Source organism: Cherax quadricarinatus, chromosome 8 (genome assembly GCF_038502225.1).
Source record: "Cherax quadricarinatus isolate ZL_2023a chromosome 8, ASM3850222v1, whole genome shotgun sequence".
NCBI lineage: Eukaryota > Metazoa > Arthropoda > Malacostraca > Decapoda > Parastacidae > Cherax > Cherax quadricarinatus.
This window is the reverse complement of record NC_091299.1, coordinates 13461934-13480058: the sequence shown is the minus strand read 5'-3', so window position 1 is coordinate 13480058 and position 18125 is coordinate 13461934. Positions and strand designations below refer to the sequence as shown.

At 38.6% G+C, this 18125-nt stretch overlaps 1 protein-coding gene across 1 annotated transcript in view; it reads right to left on the bottom strand.

Annotated features, from left to right (window-relative positions):
* mRpL16 (mitochondrial ribosomal protein L16) overlaps positions 1–18125 on the bottom strand; it is a 106056-nt gene that overhangs the window by 51662 nt on the left and 36269 nt on the right. The window lies entirely within an intron of this gene.

Below are 18125 nucleotides of genomic sequence, written 5' to 3'. Positions count from 1 at the left end.
CTGTAATAATTTTTTTTAATGCTGAGGTCTGCCCAAGGCTTAGTAATGGTTTAAAAAGGAACATTAAGTGAAATTTTAACCATAACTACCTTCAACTGCACAGTGACCACACTAAGATCTCATGTTTACAGTTACATGACTACAGCAGCAGCATCCACCATTTTCCCGTCAAATACTGTACATCATTTTCATTCAATACTCATCAGGTGTGATGAAGCTATAGTCAGAGCTTATACAAGTATTATGCCATGCAGATTTCAATGGTTTATGTATAAATACAATACTATGTAATTATTATTTGGTACAGCAGTAACCAAGTCTAAGTCTAAGTCTAAGTCTAACTCTGCCAGAAATCTCCAGACCCACTGGCTCAGCTAGCATTTTTAAAACTATTAAAAATCACCTTATCTCCTTAACCTATCCCAGCCCATCATAAATACATATGTAAAAACTATACATGCATTTGCTCAATATCACGAACATTGGTAAAACTTTCTTATCAATATAATTAACATATACTTATTCTCAATATCTGTATTCATCTCAAATGTTAATCACTCCATTGTGTCCACCTCAGATTAATAATCAAAATTGTACATCTTCTCTACAAGACTTATTAAAGCCATACAGCATGACCTAATAGAAGTCAATTCTCTTGTATTCAATGTAACTAATCTAATGACCATATGTATTGTTATTGCTTTATTAATCTTAAGTTAGTTTTAAGTTTTTCCAAAATGCTCTACATATAAAGGGGCTTTTGGCATGTACACCCAACTACAGTGGACCCCCGGTTAACGAACTTTTTTCATTCCAGTAGTATGTTCAGGTGCCAGTACTGACCGAATTTGTTCCCATAAGGAATATTGTGAAGTAGATTAGTCTATTTCAGACCCATAAACATACACGTACAAACGCACTTACATAAATACACTTACATAATTGGTCGCATTTGGAGGTGATCGTTAAGCGGGGGTCCACTGTATTATATTCCTTTGTATAAACATGTATCATGTCAAAATAAAATATTATTATTATTATTTTTATTATTAACACACTGGCCGTCTGCCACCATGGCAGGGTGGTCCGAGAAAGAAAAACTTTCATCATTCACTTCATCACTGTCTTGCCAGAGGTGCACTTACATTAGAGTTATAAAACTGCAATATTAACACCCCTCCTTCAGAGTGTAGACACTGTACTTCCCATCTCCAGGACTGAAGTCCGGCCTGCCGATTTCCCTGAATCCCTTCATAAATGTTACCTTGCCCACACTCCAATAGCACGTCAAGTCGTAAAATCCATTTGTCTCCATTTGTTCCTGTCTAACACACTCACACATGCTTGCTGGAAGTCCAAACCCCTCGCACATAAAAACCTCCTTTACCCCTCCCTCCAACCTTTCCTAGGCCGACCCCTACCCCTTATATGCACGAGCCTATTGCCAGCTTAATTGTCTTCAACTCCCTACCCTCATCGAGGATATATATACTGAAAGGTGTCTCTTAGTGTATATGCACTTTCAGAGTTTACTGTAATCCCTGTTTTAGGGGTTAAAGAATTTTTGAGTGGTTGAAGACAAGTTACATGCAGCCTTAATGACCCTAGGGTAGTCAATTGGCTGCACACCTGTTTAGGTGTACTGTAAATAATGGCGGCGGTGGTGGCTGCTGCTGCTGCTGCTGGTATTGGTGGTATTGGTGGTGGTGGTGGTGGTATTGGTGGTGGTGGTATTGGTGGTGGTATTGGTGGTGGTGGTGGTATTGGTGGTGGTGGTGGTGGTACTGGTGGTGGCAGTGGTGGTGGTGGTGGTGGTATTGGTGGTGGTGGTGGTATTGGTGGTGGTATTGGTGGTGGTGGTATTGGTGGTGGTGGTATTGGTGGTGGTGGTATTGGTGGTGGTGGTACTGGTGGTGGTGGTGGTACTGGTGGTGGTGGTGGTATTGGTGGTGGTGGTGGTGGTATTGGTGGTGGTGGTGGTGGTATTGGTGGTGGTGGTATTGGTGGTGGTGGTGGTGGTATTGGTGGTGGTGGTATTGGTGGTGGTGGTGGTGGTATTGGTGGTGGTGGTGGTGGTGGTGGTATTGGTGGTGGTGGTATTGGTGGTGGTGGTATTGGTGGTGGTGGTGGTATTGGTGGTGGTGGTTGTATTGGTTGTGGTGGTATTGGTGGTGGTGGTATTGGTGGTGGTGGTAGTATTTGTGGTATTGGTGGTGGTGGTATTGGTGGTGGTGGTGGTAGTAGTAGTAGTAGTAGTAGTAGTAGTAGTAGTAGTAGTAGTAGTAGTAGTAGTAGTAGTAGTAGTAGTAGTACTATTAGTAGTAGTACTATTAATAGTAGTATTATTAGTAGTAGTATTATTAGTAGTAGTATTATTAGTAGTAGTATTATTAGTAGTAGTATTATTAGTAGTAGTATTATTAGTAGTAGTATTATTAGTTGTAGTATTATTAGTAGTAGTATTATTAGTAGTAGTATTATTAGTAGTAGTATTATTAGTAGTATTATTAGTAGTAGTATTAGTAGTATTTATTATTAGTAGTATTTATTATTAGTAGTATTTATTATTAGTAGTATTTATTATTAGTAGTATTATTAGTAGTATTAGTAGTAGTATTAGTATTAGTATTAGTATTAGTATTAGTATTAGTAGTAGTATTATTAGCAGTATTATTAGTAGTATTATTAGTAGTACAGTGGACCCCTGGTTAACGACATTTTTTCATTCCAGAAGTATGTTCAGGTGCCAGTACTGACCGAATTTGTTCCCATAAGGAATACTGTGAAGTAGATTAGTCCATTTCAGACCCCCAAACATACACGTACAAACGCACTTACATAAAAACACTTACATAATTGGTCGCATTGGGAGGTGATCGTTAAGCAGGGGTCCACTGTATTATTAGTAGTTTTAGTATTATTAGTAGTTTTAGTATTATTAGTAGTATTAGTATTATTAGTATTAATATTATTAGTATTATTAGTATTAGTATTATTAGTATTAGTATTATTAGTATTAGTATTATTATTAGTATTAGTATTATTATTAGTAGTAGTATTTATTATTAGTAGTAGTATTTATTATTAGTATTTATTATTGTTATTATTAGTATTATTATTATTAATATTATTATTAGTACGTATTATTATTAGTATTATTATTAGTAGTAGTATTAGTAGTATTATTAGTATTATTAGTATCATTACATTTATGGGGAAATGCTAAACCAGTAGGGGTCATATAGAACCAGGAGGCAATCAAGTCTGATTTAGCACAGAGGCTAGAGCTAATTCCCTGAATCAAGAGCCCTGCACTGGCATCATTCGGGCTGCTTCACATCCTTAGCAGACAAGAGGGAAATCTTTCATTTGATTTCAGGCAATCCTGATTTTAACCCTTAAACTGTCCAAGCAGATCTACGTTCACATGCGTAGTGCTCCAAAAGTAGATCTGTTTTTTTTTTACATATTTTCAAATACAGTGGACCCTCGACCAACGATATTATTCCGTTCCTGAGAGCTCATCTTTAGTCGAAATTATCGTTAGTCGAGTTAATTTTCCCCATAAGAAATAATGGAAATCAAATTAATTCGTTCCTGACACCCCAAAGTATTGAAAAAAAAAAATTTTACCACATGAAATATTAATTTTAATACACACAAACTGAAGAAGACATGTACAATTACATGACACTTACCTTTATTGAAGATCTGGTGATGATTGATGGAATGGGAGGAGGGGAGTGTGTGGATTGTGTTAGTGTTTAGAAGGGGAATCCCCTTCCATTAGGACTTGAGGTGTCAAGTCCTTTTCGAGGGTTACTTCCCTTCTTCTTTTAATGCCACTAGGACCAGCTTGAGAGTCACTGGACCTCTGTAACACAATATATCTGTCTATAGAGCTCTGTACCTCCTGTTCCTTTAAGACTTTCCTAAAATGGGCCATAACATTGTCAGTGTACAGGTTGCCAACACGGCTTGCAGTAGCTGTGTCAGGGTGATTTTCATCAAAAAAGGTTTGTACTTTAAGCCATATTGCAAACATTTCCTTAATCTTTGAAGTAGGCAACTTCCTCAATGTCTCTATCCCCTCCTCCGGAGCAGTTTCCACAGGTCTGGTCTCTTGCTGTTGAAGATGATCTTGCAGCTCATCAGTGGTTAGTTCATCATTGTCGTCCTCCACCAACTCTTCCACATCCTCCCCACTAACCTCCAACCCCTTAGCAATGATCTCTTTCTTCATATCCATAGTAATTCTCACCCTTTTTGCTGTAGGGTTGGCACTAGAAGCTTTCTTCAATTCAATTCAATTCGAAGTTTATTCTCTATAAAGATTACAATGTTAAATTTACAGAATTTGGTTGTTGTGTGGTTTACATGTAGTTAAATAATGATTACAGAGTGTACCACTAGAACGCCTAGCATGGCTAGGCATTTCGGGCAGACTTAGTTTAATTCTTTAATTTAAAATATTACAAATTATGAGGTAAGTTGGTATTATGGCTAAGTGACTAAATACTAGTTTGTGAGTTTAGCAATGTGAATGCTTTTGTTTTGGCACAGTACATAGTTTCAGTATTGGAGTATCATAGGATTCATTATTTTGAGATTGAGATTAAAATTTCTGTTTATGGTCAAATGGGTGAGTGAGTGTAAGTGTGAACCACCAGGTGGTATTCGTGTAGTTAGTTGATGGGGTTTATCAGGGAGATAAGATGTTTTCTAATGGTAGTTTTGAAGGTGATGAATGTGTCTGCAGTTCTAGAGTTCTCAGGTAGGGTGTTCCAGATTTTAGGGCCTTTGACATACATTGAATTTTTGCAAAGGTTTAGTCGGACATGGGGAATGTCATAGAGATGTTTGTGTCTGGTGTTATGCCTGTGGGTTCTGTCACAACTATCAAGAAAGCGTTTTAGGTCAAGGTTGATATTGGAGTTTAAGGTGTTCCAGATTTTAGGGCCTTTGACATACATTGAATTTTTGCAAAGGTTTAGTCGGACATGGGGAATGTCATAGAGATGTTTGTGTCTGGTGTTATGCCTGTGGGTTCTGTCACAACTATCAAGAAAGCGTTTTAGGTCAAGGTTGATATTGGAGTTTAAGGTCCTGTAGATGTAGATTGCACAGTAGTAAGTGTGGATGTACTGAACAGGGAGTAAGTTTAGATCTATGAAGAGTGGGGGGGTGTGTTGCCAGGGATGGGATTTAGTGATTATTCTTACTGCAGCTTTTTGTTGGGTTAGTATTGGCTTTAGGTGTGTTGCTGCAGTTGATCCCCAAGCACAAATAGCATAGGTGAGGTATGGATAAATAAGTGAGTGGTATAGTGTGAGAAGGGTATTTTACGGCACGTAGTATCGTATCTTGGAGAGGATCCCAACTGTTTTGGATACTTTTTTGGTTATGTGTTGGATATGGGTGCTGAAATTCAGGTTGTTGTCAAGGTATAGGCCTAGGAATTTGCCCTCATTATGTCTGGTAATTAGAGTGTTGTCGATCTTAATGTTAATTTGTGCATCTCCTGCTCTGCTACCAAACATAATATAGTAGGTTTTGTCAGTGTTAAGCGTAAGTTTATTGGCTGTCATCCAAGTCGATATTTTGACCAGCTCCTCGTTAACAATGGTGTTGAGGGTGGCAAGATTAGGGTGAGAGATGACATAAGTCGTGTTGTCAGCAAAGAGAATGGGTTTCAGGTGTTGGGATATGTTTGGAAGATCATTGATGTATATGAGGAAGAGCAGGGGACCAAGGACACTTCCCTGCGGAACTCCAGTATCAAGTGGCCGTGTTGTTGATGCTGTGTCTTTAATGGTAACATACTGATACCTATTAGTAAGGTAAGATTTGAAATAAGCAAGTGCATGGCCTCTTATACCATAATGGTCAAGTTTGTGGAGTAGGATGTCGTGGTCTACTGTGTCAAAAGCTTTTCTTAGGTCAATAAAAATTCCTAGTGGATATTCCTTATTTTCCAATGCTGTGTAAAGCAGATCTAGCATTTTTATGATTGCATCATTAGTGCTTTTATTTTTCCTAAATCCAAATTGGCAGGGGTTGAGTATGTTTTGTGCTGTTATAAATGAATATAGTCTCCTGTGCACGAGTTTCTCAAAGATTTTGGATAGCAATGGTAAGTTTGATATTGGTCTATAGTTGTTTAAGTCTGTAGGGTAACCACCTTTATGTATTGGTGTAACCCTTGCCATCTTGAGTAGTTTCGGGAAGGTGCTAGTTCTAGTGACTTGTTAAAAAGTAATGAAATAGCATGCGAAAGGATATGGGCCGCTCGCTTGTACAGTAATGGTGGGACATTAGACAGATTCCCTGAGTTGTTTTTAAGTGACTTTATAATCTCGGTGACTTCCGAGGGCTCAGTTGGTGCAAGATAGAAGGAATTTGGGAAATTCCCATCTAGGTAGTCCCCGGCATGGGCATTAGTATGTGGGATTTTATTGGCGAGATTAGATCCTATGGTTGAGAAGAAGTCGTTTATCTTGTTAGCTGTGTCAGTGGGATGTAGTGGTGTTTCATTAGGTTTAGTTAGGACAATATTCTTATTTTTTTTCAGTTTGTGTGTCCCTAGAATCTGAGAGAGTGTTTTCCAGGTCTTTTTTATATCTCCTCTAGTGTCTGTGAATCTACTGGAGTAGTATAGTTGTTTGGCTTTCTTTATTACTTTGGTGAGAACTGATGAATAGTGTTTAAGAATATCTTTGTGTATTAAGCCCTGTCTATATTGCTTTTCATATTGGTGTTTCTTGTCAATGGATTTCAGAATGGTGCTGGTTAGCCATTGGCAACCAAGCCGTTTGTTTGTGATCTGTTTCGTTTTTATAGGACAATGTTTGTTGTATAGTCTAAGTAATTTGTTAAGAAAAATGTCTGTCCAGTCATCAATACCATTGGCCTTGGAGAATTCTGTAGGCCAGTCAACAATCTCTAGGTCAGTTGTGAACTTCCTTATTGAGGCCTCGTCATGGAGTCTAAATGAGACTTTGTTGTATTCAAGTGGTGGTTTATTAATGTTTGTCAGGAGGAAGGTAGGGTAGTGGTCTGTAGTGCTATCTGTGATTATCCCTGATTTAAGGGGGGCTAGTATATTGGTCCATATGTGGTCTATTATGGTTGCACTTGTCTCAGTGAGCCTGGTTGGTTTAGTTATTGTTGGTATGAGAGGTGTGTTGTTCATATTGTTGATGAAATCAGTTACAGGCTGATCATCTAGTAAGCCAAGGTTGATGTTGAAGTCTCCAGCTAAGAGAAGGTGGTACTTATTCATTTGTCTGTTTGTTATTAGTGACTTTAATTTCTCACTGAAATTTGGGATGTTTGTGTGAGGTATCCGGTAAATGGCACCGATTGTTATAGGTTTTTTACAGTAAAATTAGCAAAAATGTATTCCCCATATTCATCACTAAAGCAAGTGGTGCTAATACAAGATAATTGGTTAGAGTAATAGATTGCAATACCACCCCCAACTTGGTTTGGTCTGCAGTTGTGAATTGCTGTGTATCCTGGTAGAGGGTAGATATCTATTGTGTCCTGCTTAAGCCAGGTCTCAGTAAGAATAATGCAGGAGAAGGGTGTCTTTAGTGATTCAAGGAGTGCCAGGAGGTCATCATAGTGTTTGCTTAAGGACCTGATGTTGTAGTTAAGTACTGATAGGCTTTTAGCATTGTTTAGGATAGTGCTGGCTTGTGATGCTGTGTAATAAAGGCAGTTACTTTCCAATAGGTTTTGATTGGGTGTCAGATTATGGAGGTTTAGATCAGGGTCAATGTGATCAATCATCTTCTAGGTTTAAATTATGGTTATTTATATCCTGAGTTATGTGTTGAGTTCTAGTACTGATATCTGTAGTGGTGGGAAGCTTGGATAAGTATATAGCTAGAGTATTTTGGTCATATAGAGTATAGTGACTTATTTTGCAGGTGCAATCACTAAAAATGATGTGATAATATGAAATGTTCCGATTGTATGTTTGGATGGGACCGCGGTGGCTGGCTGGCTTGTAAACACTGGCCACAAGTGGACGCGTCTCAAACGCAACGAATCGCATTAGTCGAGTTTTTTAGCGCTAGTTGAGGCAAAATTTTTGCATTAAAATGTATCGCTACTCAGATTTAATGTTAGACGATGTCATCGTTGGTCGAGGGTCCACTGTATAACAAAAAAAAAAATGTAGATCAAAGGTTTTTTTACACTTTTTCAAATGTAAAAAAAGAAAAGAAGATCTACTTTTTTAACATACTTTCAAATGTTGAAAAAACGTAGATCTACGTTTGGACAGTTTAAGGGTTAAAGGTAATATATTTTCAAACTTCTCACATTCCACAGTTTAATATTTACCAATTTCTCAAAGGCAGTCACCCCTTTTCTGACTACATCTTGGTACTGTACTCAGTGACAAAGCTAGGGGCATAGCATGGGAAGCATTTGCTTCCCCTGAACACACTGGACACCATTTTTGCCCTTGCCATTTTAACCCTTAAACTGTCCAAACATAGATCTACATTTTTACCGCTTGTGCTCCAAACGTAGATCAATGATTTTTTCCTGCCTCCAAATTTGGCACAATTGGCCTGAGATGCCTGGTCTTAATACTCAGTGTGCGCAGTATTAAAAAAGTCTGGAACCACTTAGTAACTTGTGGGAGCACCAGTTAAAGCAAACAGAGTGGCAAGGGGTTCACTGATGCCATGTTGTATTAACACTCCCCTTTTAAGAGGAAAGTGATGTTGACCCCACGTTTAGTGGCTTTGAGATGGATGTGGCCACAAGTGGTTGAGGAAATATCATAAACCTCTATAATAACCCATGTGCAACATCCTTTCAATTTTGATACCACTGGTAGTGGTATCAAATCCTGCCAGAACATCCTATAACCTATGCCCTAATTAAAGAGAAACGATTCTGGAACATGTAATACGTGTTCGGCAGGCCAGCTGACTGGCTATGTGGCCGGCTGGCTGAATGACTGACTGGGTGGATGGCTAGCTGATTGACTTTGGCTGTCTATGTCTCTGTCTGTCTGGATCTATCTCTGTCTCTATCTCACAGGTACACATAAGTACAGTTATATATTATACATAGTGTAAATTACATAGGATAACCCAAAAAATCCAGACAAAATGCTATACATGTACTGTACTTGTAGATATAAGGCATAATAAGCATGTAATATGCACTTTCACTTGATCAAGAATCAGACATGATGACTGCATTGTGTGCAATACCTATGGTTCATGAGCAGCTCTCTCTCTGAGAGAGAAAGAAATAGATGGGAAGGGGGGAGGAGCTGCATTATACAGGTATCCCTCAACATTCGCATTTTCAACTTTAGTGGGCTTCACACATTTGCAAATTCCCAACCGCCAAATCCCCAGCCGCCAAATCATATTTAAGTTTCCTGCCACCTGCGAGTCCCTACTACCCTCCCTCCGAGCCCCGCAACTGGCAGCCAGCCCTCCCGCCACTCAGTGTGGTGAGTGTTTTGTTTGTTCATTATTTATTTATTTATTTATTTAATGTCTTTGCAAACAGTACATTGAGATTGTGTATATACAATAGTGGGTTGCAATGCAAAGAGAGCCTCTATTATGCCTAGGCATTATGGGCCAACTTAACATTATTGGCTTACATTCTACTTAATACTAAGGAGTATATCATAGTTGTACAGTAGGAAAGTAATTATTTCATAGTTGTACAGTAGAATATTAATTATAAATGAATCAAAATTTGTATAATACAAAGATATACGTATTTATATTCTAAAATGCTTTTGTGAAAAACAATGATTCAATTATATTCCTGTCAACAATGGATAAAAGGTTCAATGTGATTGTTTCAGTTATGATGTGGGAGTACATAGGTGAGTAAATGTGTACTGAGTATTTAGCATTTAGCCTAGGGTGATTAAGTGGCTTTTGAGAAGAGTCTTAAATTGGTTTTCAGACTGGGTTACTTTAATATCTTCTGGTAACGAATTCCATATTTTGGGGCCCTTTATGTGCATAGAGTTTTTACACAGTGTGATATGGACACGAGGTATATCAAAAAGAGATCTGTGTCTTGTGTTGTGGTCATGTGTCCTGTTTAGGTTGGTGAGGAAAAGTTTGAGTGGGGGGTTTATATTTGCGTGTATTGTCCTGTGCATGTAGTAGGCACATGAATAAATATGAATGTTCTTAATGGTAAGCAGATTCAGACTTTTGAAAATTGGTGGAGTATGCTGGCGGGAGTGGGAATATGTTATCATTCTTACTGCTGCCTTTTGCTGGGTTATTAGGGGTTTTAGGTGATTTGATGTTGTTGATCCCCAAGCACAAATTCCATATGTAAGAGATTTTATTTGCTATTAAACTACAGTATAAATAATGTAAACCCATTCATGACTGCATATTGGAATGGCTGTTCAGACAGGTATTGGACCATGACATCATGTGTTTACTCTTGAACACAGCAAAGAATCAAACATTTCTGCTACTGCTAATAATAACAATAGTAATAATAATAATAATAATAATAATAATAATAATAATAATAATAATAATAATAATAATAATAAATACGATAGAATTGAAGAAGAAAATTGTACAAAAATACGAGGGAGTGGTTGACACATTGTCAGTGTGGCTTTGTTTATGCTGGAGTGAGCATTAGTCTCCATGCTCTTCCAAACATTTCACAATAATTCATTGTGTTTGGAGCTTGTAGATTAAGTGCGACTGGAGTGGTAGAGGCAGTGGTTGAGGAAGCGGCTGAGGCAGTAGGTGAGGCAGTGGGTGAGGCAGCGGTTGAGGCAGCGGTTGAGGCAATACACAATCTCAATGTACTGTTTGCAAAGACATTAAATAAATAAATAAATAAATAAATAAATAAATGGTAGAGGCAGTGATTGAGGCAGCGATTGAGGCAGTGGGTGAGGCAGTGGGTAAGGCAGTGGGTGAGGCAGTGGGCGAGGCAGCAGTTGAGGCAGTGGGTGAGGCAGCGGTTGAGGCAGTGGTTGAGGCAGTGGTTGAGACACTGGTATTTAATAACATACATGTTAATAATAATAATAATAATAATAATAATACATGTTATTAATAATATGTACTATTATTATTTATAACATATATGTTATTAAATACCACTGCCTCAACCGCTTCCTCAACCACTGCCTCTACCACTCCAGTCGCACTCAATCTACAAGCACCAAACAATGAATTATTGTGAAATGTTTGGAAGAGCACGGAGACTAATGTTCACTCCAGCATAAACAAAGCCACACTGACGTTGTGTCAACCACTCGTATTTTTTGTACAATTTCCTTCTTCAATTCTATCATATTTATTATTATTATTATTATTATTATTATTATTATTATTATTATTATTATTATTATTACTGTTGTTATTATTAGCAGTAGCAGAAATGTTTGATTCTTTGCTGTGTTCAAGAGTAAACACATGATGTCACCATCCAATACCTGTCTGAACAGCCATTCCAATATGCAGTCATGAATGGGTTTACATTATTTATACTGTAGTTTAATAGCAAATAATGAACAAACAAAACATTCACCACACTGAGTGGTGGGAGGGCTGGCTGCCAGTTGCGGGGGTCGGAGGGAGGGTAGTATGGACTCCCAGTGGTTGAGGAAGTGGTGGAGGCATTGGTGGAGGCAGTGGTATTTAATAACATACATGTTATTAAACCATAACATGTATGTATTTAGTACAATTTATGACGTTTTCATGTATTTTATGATTGTTCATGGTTCAACAAGTTAAGGAAGCAGTATTGTATTATATTTCCCTACAATATATTGGGGTACCAAACATTCGCGAGGCTCTTGATCCCCTAACCCTCGCGAATGTTGAGGGAGACCTGTACGAGAAAATATAAATTGTTGCATAAAAGCAGGTATAAAAATAGATCCATTAACAACAGAATCTGTTTGGGTAGAGTTTGTAGAAGGTCAAGAAAAACCAATTCGAGGTGTAATATACCGACCTCCAGGCTTGGATCATGATAGAGGGAGACTTCTTTGGGACGAAATTGTTAGGGCTTCTAGACACAATAATATAATGATAGTAGGGGTTTTAACTTTTGTCAAATTGACTGGACTTCTTTGACTGGTAATCTGGAGTCCAATGACTTTATGGAAGTAGTTCAGGACTGTTTTCTGAAGCAGTGTGTAACAGAGCCTACCAGGGGTAATAATTTGCTTGACCTAGTCTTGTCAAATAAGGAAACACTTGCAAATAATCTGGACATCGCTGAAGAGCTTGGCACAAGTGATCACAAATCCATCACTTTTAGCATTAACTGGGAATACAAGAATAATGATAATACAGTAAAAGTCCCTGATTTTCGTTCTGCCGATTATAATGGACTTAGGGAACACCTGTATAATCTTGATTGGGGTAATCTAGCTAGTGATTTTATTGACGATGATCATTCTTACAATTATGAAGGGATCTGCGTTTATGATTTATTTCTTAATAATGTACAACATGCTCAGAGTACTATATACATTCCCCAGAGAGATATTAGGTCTAATAATAATGATCCCAGATGGGTTAACAGGAGGCTAAAGCATCTATTAGGGGAAAAAAGGGAAATTTACAGGCACATCAAAAGATGAGAGGTTAACCTTACTGACCAATATGTTCAGCTTAAAAGAGAAGTAAAAAAGGGGATTAGAAAGGCTAAATGTGACTATGAAATTAGAGTTGCTAATGAATCAAAGACTAATCCAAAAGGGTTCTTTCAAGTGTATAGGATGAAGGTGAAGGAAAAAGTAGGACCTCTGAAAATTGGGAATGGACAACTGATGGATAACGAACTGGAAATGTGTTCCCTATTTAATGACTATTTTTTGTCAGTTTTTACACAGGAAGACAGAAATGAAATTCCAGAAATTAAAAATTATTCGTTTCCTGATGAATTCAAATAAACTAATATTACTGTCACGAGAGACATGGTTATCAAACAGATAGACAAACTGAAGCAAAATAAGTCCCCAGGGCCCGGCGAGCTGGTTTTCAGGGTACTTAAAGAATGCAAGATGGAACTTAGTCAGCCATTAACAAGTGTGTTTAATGCTAGATATGTGGAAGATAGCTAATTTGGTTCCCATATTCAAATCAGGATAAGTGCATTCCTTCAAATTACCGTCCAATAAGCCTGACGTCTATAGTAGGCAAATTATTAGAATCAATTACAAACATGTGTAGCTGACAAATAACAAAAAAAAGGCACAATACTGTGACTGGAACGATACACAAATAACCCGCACATAAAAGAGAGAAGCTTACGATGACGTCGTAAGCTTCTCTCTTTTATGTGCGGGTTATTTGTGTATGTATAGCTGACATTATTAGAAGTCACCTTGAATAGCATAATTTGATTAAGGAATCTCAGCATGGGTTCATGAGAGGTCATTCCTGCCTGACAAATTTACTGACGTTCTTCAATAGAACATTTGAGGCAGTAGCCAGTGATAAAGAATATGATATTGTTTATTTGGATTTTAGTAAAGCCTTCGATAGAGTACCTCATAAGAGACTCTTTAAGAAAAGTGGCAGCTCATGGTATAGGGAGTAAAGTTCTAGCATGGACAGAGGCATGGCTTACCAACAGCAAGCTGAGAGTTTCCATTAATGGAGTCAAATCTGAATGGGTATTAGTCACTAGTGGCATTCCACAGGGATCAGTTTTAGGCCCTCTGTTGTTCATAATTTACATTATTGACCTTCATGAAGGAAATACAAGTGACATGAGCAAATTTACTGATGATACAAAAATAGGCCATGTGATTCATTCTGAGGAGGATACCAATGAACTCCAGGAGGATTTGGAGAAGTTAATGTCTTGGTCTGAAAAATGGCAGATGACGTTCAGTGTGGATAAGTGTAAGGTACTAGTCCTTGGTAATGAAAATAACCCTTGAAGCTATAAACTAGGTGAAGTAGAGCTTGATCATACAGAATGTGAAAAAGACTTGGGAGCCATGGTAAGCAGAAATCTAAAGCCCAGACAGCAGTGCCTAAGTGTGCGCAACAAGGCTAACAGATTACTAGGATTTATTTCAAGAAGTATAAGTAACAGAAGTCCAGAAGTTATTTTACAGCTCTATACATCACTAGTGAGGCCTCATTTAGATTATGCTGCTCAGTTTTGGTCTCCTTACTACAGGATGGATATAGACTCATTGGAGAACATACAGAGAAGAATGACTAAAATGATTTACTGTATAAGGAATCTACCGTATGAGGATAGACTTAGAGCCTTGAATCTCCACTCTCTGGAGAGACGTAGAATGAGGGGAGATATCATCGAGGTTACAAGTGGATGATGGGGATAAACAAAGGTGATATTAATAAAGTACTGAAAGTGTCAAACCAGGTAAGAACCAGAAATAATGGATTTAAGTAAGATAAATTTAGATTTAGAAAGGCTATAGGTAAGTACTGGTTTTCAAACAGAGTTATGGATGTGTGGAATGGTCTTCCAAGTAGGGTGATCAGGGCTAGGACCTTGGGCAGCTTTAAAAAAAGATTGGACAAATATATGACTGGGAGGGGCTGGGTTTGATTGATGTCGTGGGTATGGGAGTAAATTCTTGGGTAGTTTATTGTAGGGGTCGCTTTGATAAGGACCTGCCTTGTATGGGCCAGTGGGCTTTCTGCAGTATTCCTCCATTCTTATGTTCTTAAAGACAAGCAGACAGAGAGACAGACAGACATGTTTATGTGTAAGAGTGAAAACAAATAAAGCCAAGATTAACTAGAGCAGTGTACGATCATCAGTACTGGAGTGCTGCACTGTCACCAGTGGAGTGAAACTCGTCTTACACTGTGCTTCAAGGAGTTTCATATACTCCAGCATATCTAAAACATTGCTGGGACCTACAAATACTGTGTATATATTTCTAGACAATAGTATGTGACCAAGACAGGTGAAAATGTTCACCTGTCAGTGTGTTTGTGACTGATTGAGTACTATTTCAGTACCTAATATTAGTGTCAGAATAAAGATTGGCTATAAAATCACAAGAACTACTACAAATTGTAATTATCAGAATATAAAAATTATATAAATTAAAATAAAAATAAGAAAAAAGGTATATTGGCAACACTTCTGCAAGCAGCAGGACTCCATGTTGCCATCAGGTGAGCATCCAGTGCCAACTTCATAGCCTTATATCTCAGTAAGTACTGACTCTAAAAAAATTTTTTTTTGATGTTATTACACACAGAAAATTGTCCAATTTATTGTAAAACTGTATTTTTATTATCTCAATAACATTTGTACTTATTGTATAATTATGCCTTGAAAAGTCTAACATGATAATGGATTTAAAATCACTATGTTTAAAATTACTATTTCTTGCTTTACAAAATTCAATTTTGCATTGCTTTATTAGTACAGAATACCAAAAAATTTTTGGCATTGCCAATATGGAGAGGTTTCTGGGAATATAATTTTTTTTTATATTTTTCATTATTTTGATGGTCTTCCAATTTCTGCCAAACTCTTTTCCTAAAAACTATGTCTAAAACCGATTGGAAATTATAAGATGCTACCTGGAGGGTATTCCAGGGGTCAACACACCCATGACCTGGTCCATGACCAGGCCTTCCAATTGTTTTTAAAAACATATGATATTCAGCATGCAGGTGAAATTTCTTAAACTAGTGGGCTTTTGTGGTCACTGGTCAAAATAAGTGAAAATTAGCCATTAAAAAATGGATTTTGGCAAGGAAATATATTTATCAAAAATGTACTGACCATCAGCTAACTAGGAAACTAACCTTAAGTGAAACCAGTGCAAGGTAAGTATATTTCCTGTGAATGTTAACACTAAATATTGATCCCTTACCATAGGGCACCTTATGTATACATACATATGCACATACAGTGGACCCCCGCATAGCGACCTTAATCCGTGCAAGAGGGCTGGTTGTTATGCGAAATGTTCGGTATGCGAATGAATTTTCCCCATAAGAAATAATGGAAATCAAATTAATCCGTGCAAGACACCCAAAAGTATGAAAAAAAAAATTTTACCACATGAAATATACATTTTCCTACACACAAAGAGAAGGATACATGCACAATAGTAGAGTAGTACATGCACAATATATATTGTGCATGTACTACTCTACTAAATGAAGAATAAATGACACTTACCTTTATTGAAGATGCAGCAATGACTGATGAGACACTGTGTCCTGGGAGTGCCTTTTCCTCCTGAGTACTGTAGGTCCTGTTTGGCATTTTCTTCCAGAACAGGCCTTATCACACTGTGTATGCCACTACGATTCTTAAATCTCTCAAACCAACCTTTGCTGGCTTTAAATTCACCAATATGAGCACTAGTTCCAGGCATTTTTCCCTGTTCACCTGGGTGTTAGTCGACTGGTGTGGGTTGCATCCTGGGAGACAAGATTAAGGACCCCAATGGAAATAAGTTAGAGTCCTCGATGATGCACTGACTTTCTTGGGTTATCCTGGGTGGCTAACACTCCGGGGTTAATTGTTTCTCAGTAATTGTTTCACGTTAAGCCACACCAACAACACTCTCTCCACATCTTCGAGTAATACAGCTGATGGTGGTGCAGCAACAACAACAGCTGTGGTGCAGCTGACCATGGTGCAGCAGCAGCTGGGTGCAGCTGCAGCTGTGGTGCAGCAGCAGCTGTGGTGCAGCAGCAGCTGACTGTGGTACGATAGTATTTATCACCCTTTTTACCACAGGGTTGGCAGTAGAAGCTTTCTTTGGGCCCATGGTGGCTTATTTAGCAGTTACAAGCACTATAAATAATGGAATAATACAAAATGTATCGAATGTATGCATGCAACCGGCCACCCTGGCTTGTAAACACTGACGGCAAGGCAGGCGCTCAGGCTGGACGGACAGGTTCGGGACAGGTTCAGGACGAGTCATGTTCAGAGACAGCTGATGGTGCAACAGTCTCGGCTGAGTGGTTGAGGGGAGTAGACGTGTGCTGGGGATCTGGACCTACTAATTCGCAGGCCTACCCATTTCTCCCGACTGATAAGTCATCATTAAAACTCCTACTGTTGGAAGACAGCTTCAGTGTTGTGAGAACTCTTATGTGCGAGCTGTGACTAAGGATATACCTAGTGAAACACTGGAAATAGTCTTCCTTTTTGCAAAGGCCCTCACAAGCCTCTGCTTCCCCTCTGCCTTTCATTTGACCTCAGCCTTTCGACTCTATCAACATACAGTGTAGAGGCGAATTTTGCTAGTCCACTGCTACTCGTGCCTCTCAAAATGCTTACAACTCATCGCTTTACCAACCTGAGGAATAACGACGAGTGTGCAGTCCTACGTGAGTTGGTAACCCAGGTGTCCACACACTGAAAATTCGTCTTTCACTCCAAGACAGGTGTGCTAGAAGTTTTGCAAGTTGGAGTGAGTAACAATCTGTACAAATATTGCAGTGTTTGGTAACTCTTGAGAAGTCTGCCTCAGCCTGTGACCTTGAGCGAGGCACTGCATCATCTGCCTGAGACTTTCGCCCATATTGACTATGTGAATAAAGACGAATGTGCGTGCTCAGTTACCCCTGCTGTTCTCCTGTACCTACAACTCTCCGCCTTTAAACTCAGCCGTTCGCCTCTATCAACGACGTGCAGTGTAGAGGTGTATTTTGCTGCCCCGCTGGTACTCGAATATGTGAGTTCCGCAAGTGCTGCAGATTTGTTGTAACTATTTGCATGAGTGGATTACGCTGACTTAGGACATTGTGCTACCATCAGTACCTACGTAGGCTTAAAATGAGTGAGGAATGTCTGGCCTGCTGGGTGACCTTGAAAATGGCACTCTAAGACCCGCATGCCACTTACACCCAAACTGTGTGTGTCTAGTGAGGTGAATGTCCCTTCCTCGACTTTCCTATTCACCGGTATCCCTTAACTTGTCGCCATTATCTACATATGGGATAAGGGCGAGTTTAGCTGATCCAGGCCAAACAGCGCTCCTAGCCAGCCAGTGAAGGCCAAGGCTACATCTGTTCTGAATCCCAGAATGCCTTTGTGAACGTTCTACAGTGTTCCGGCCGTACCTTCGGTGTTGTGAGAACTAGTTCTTATGTAGTGAAAAT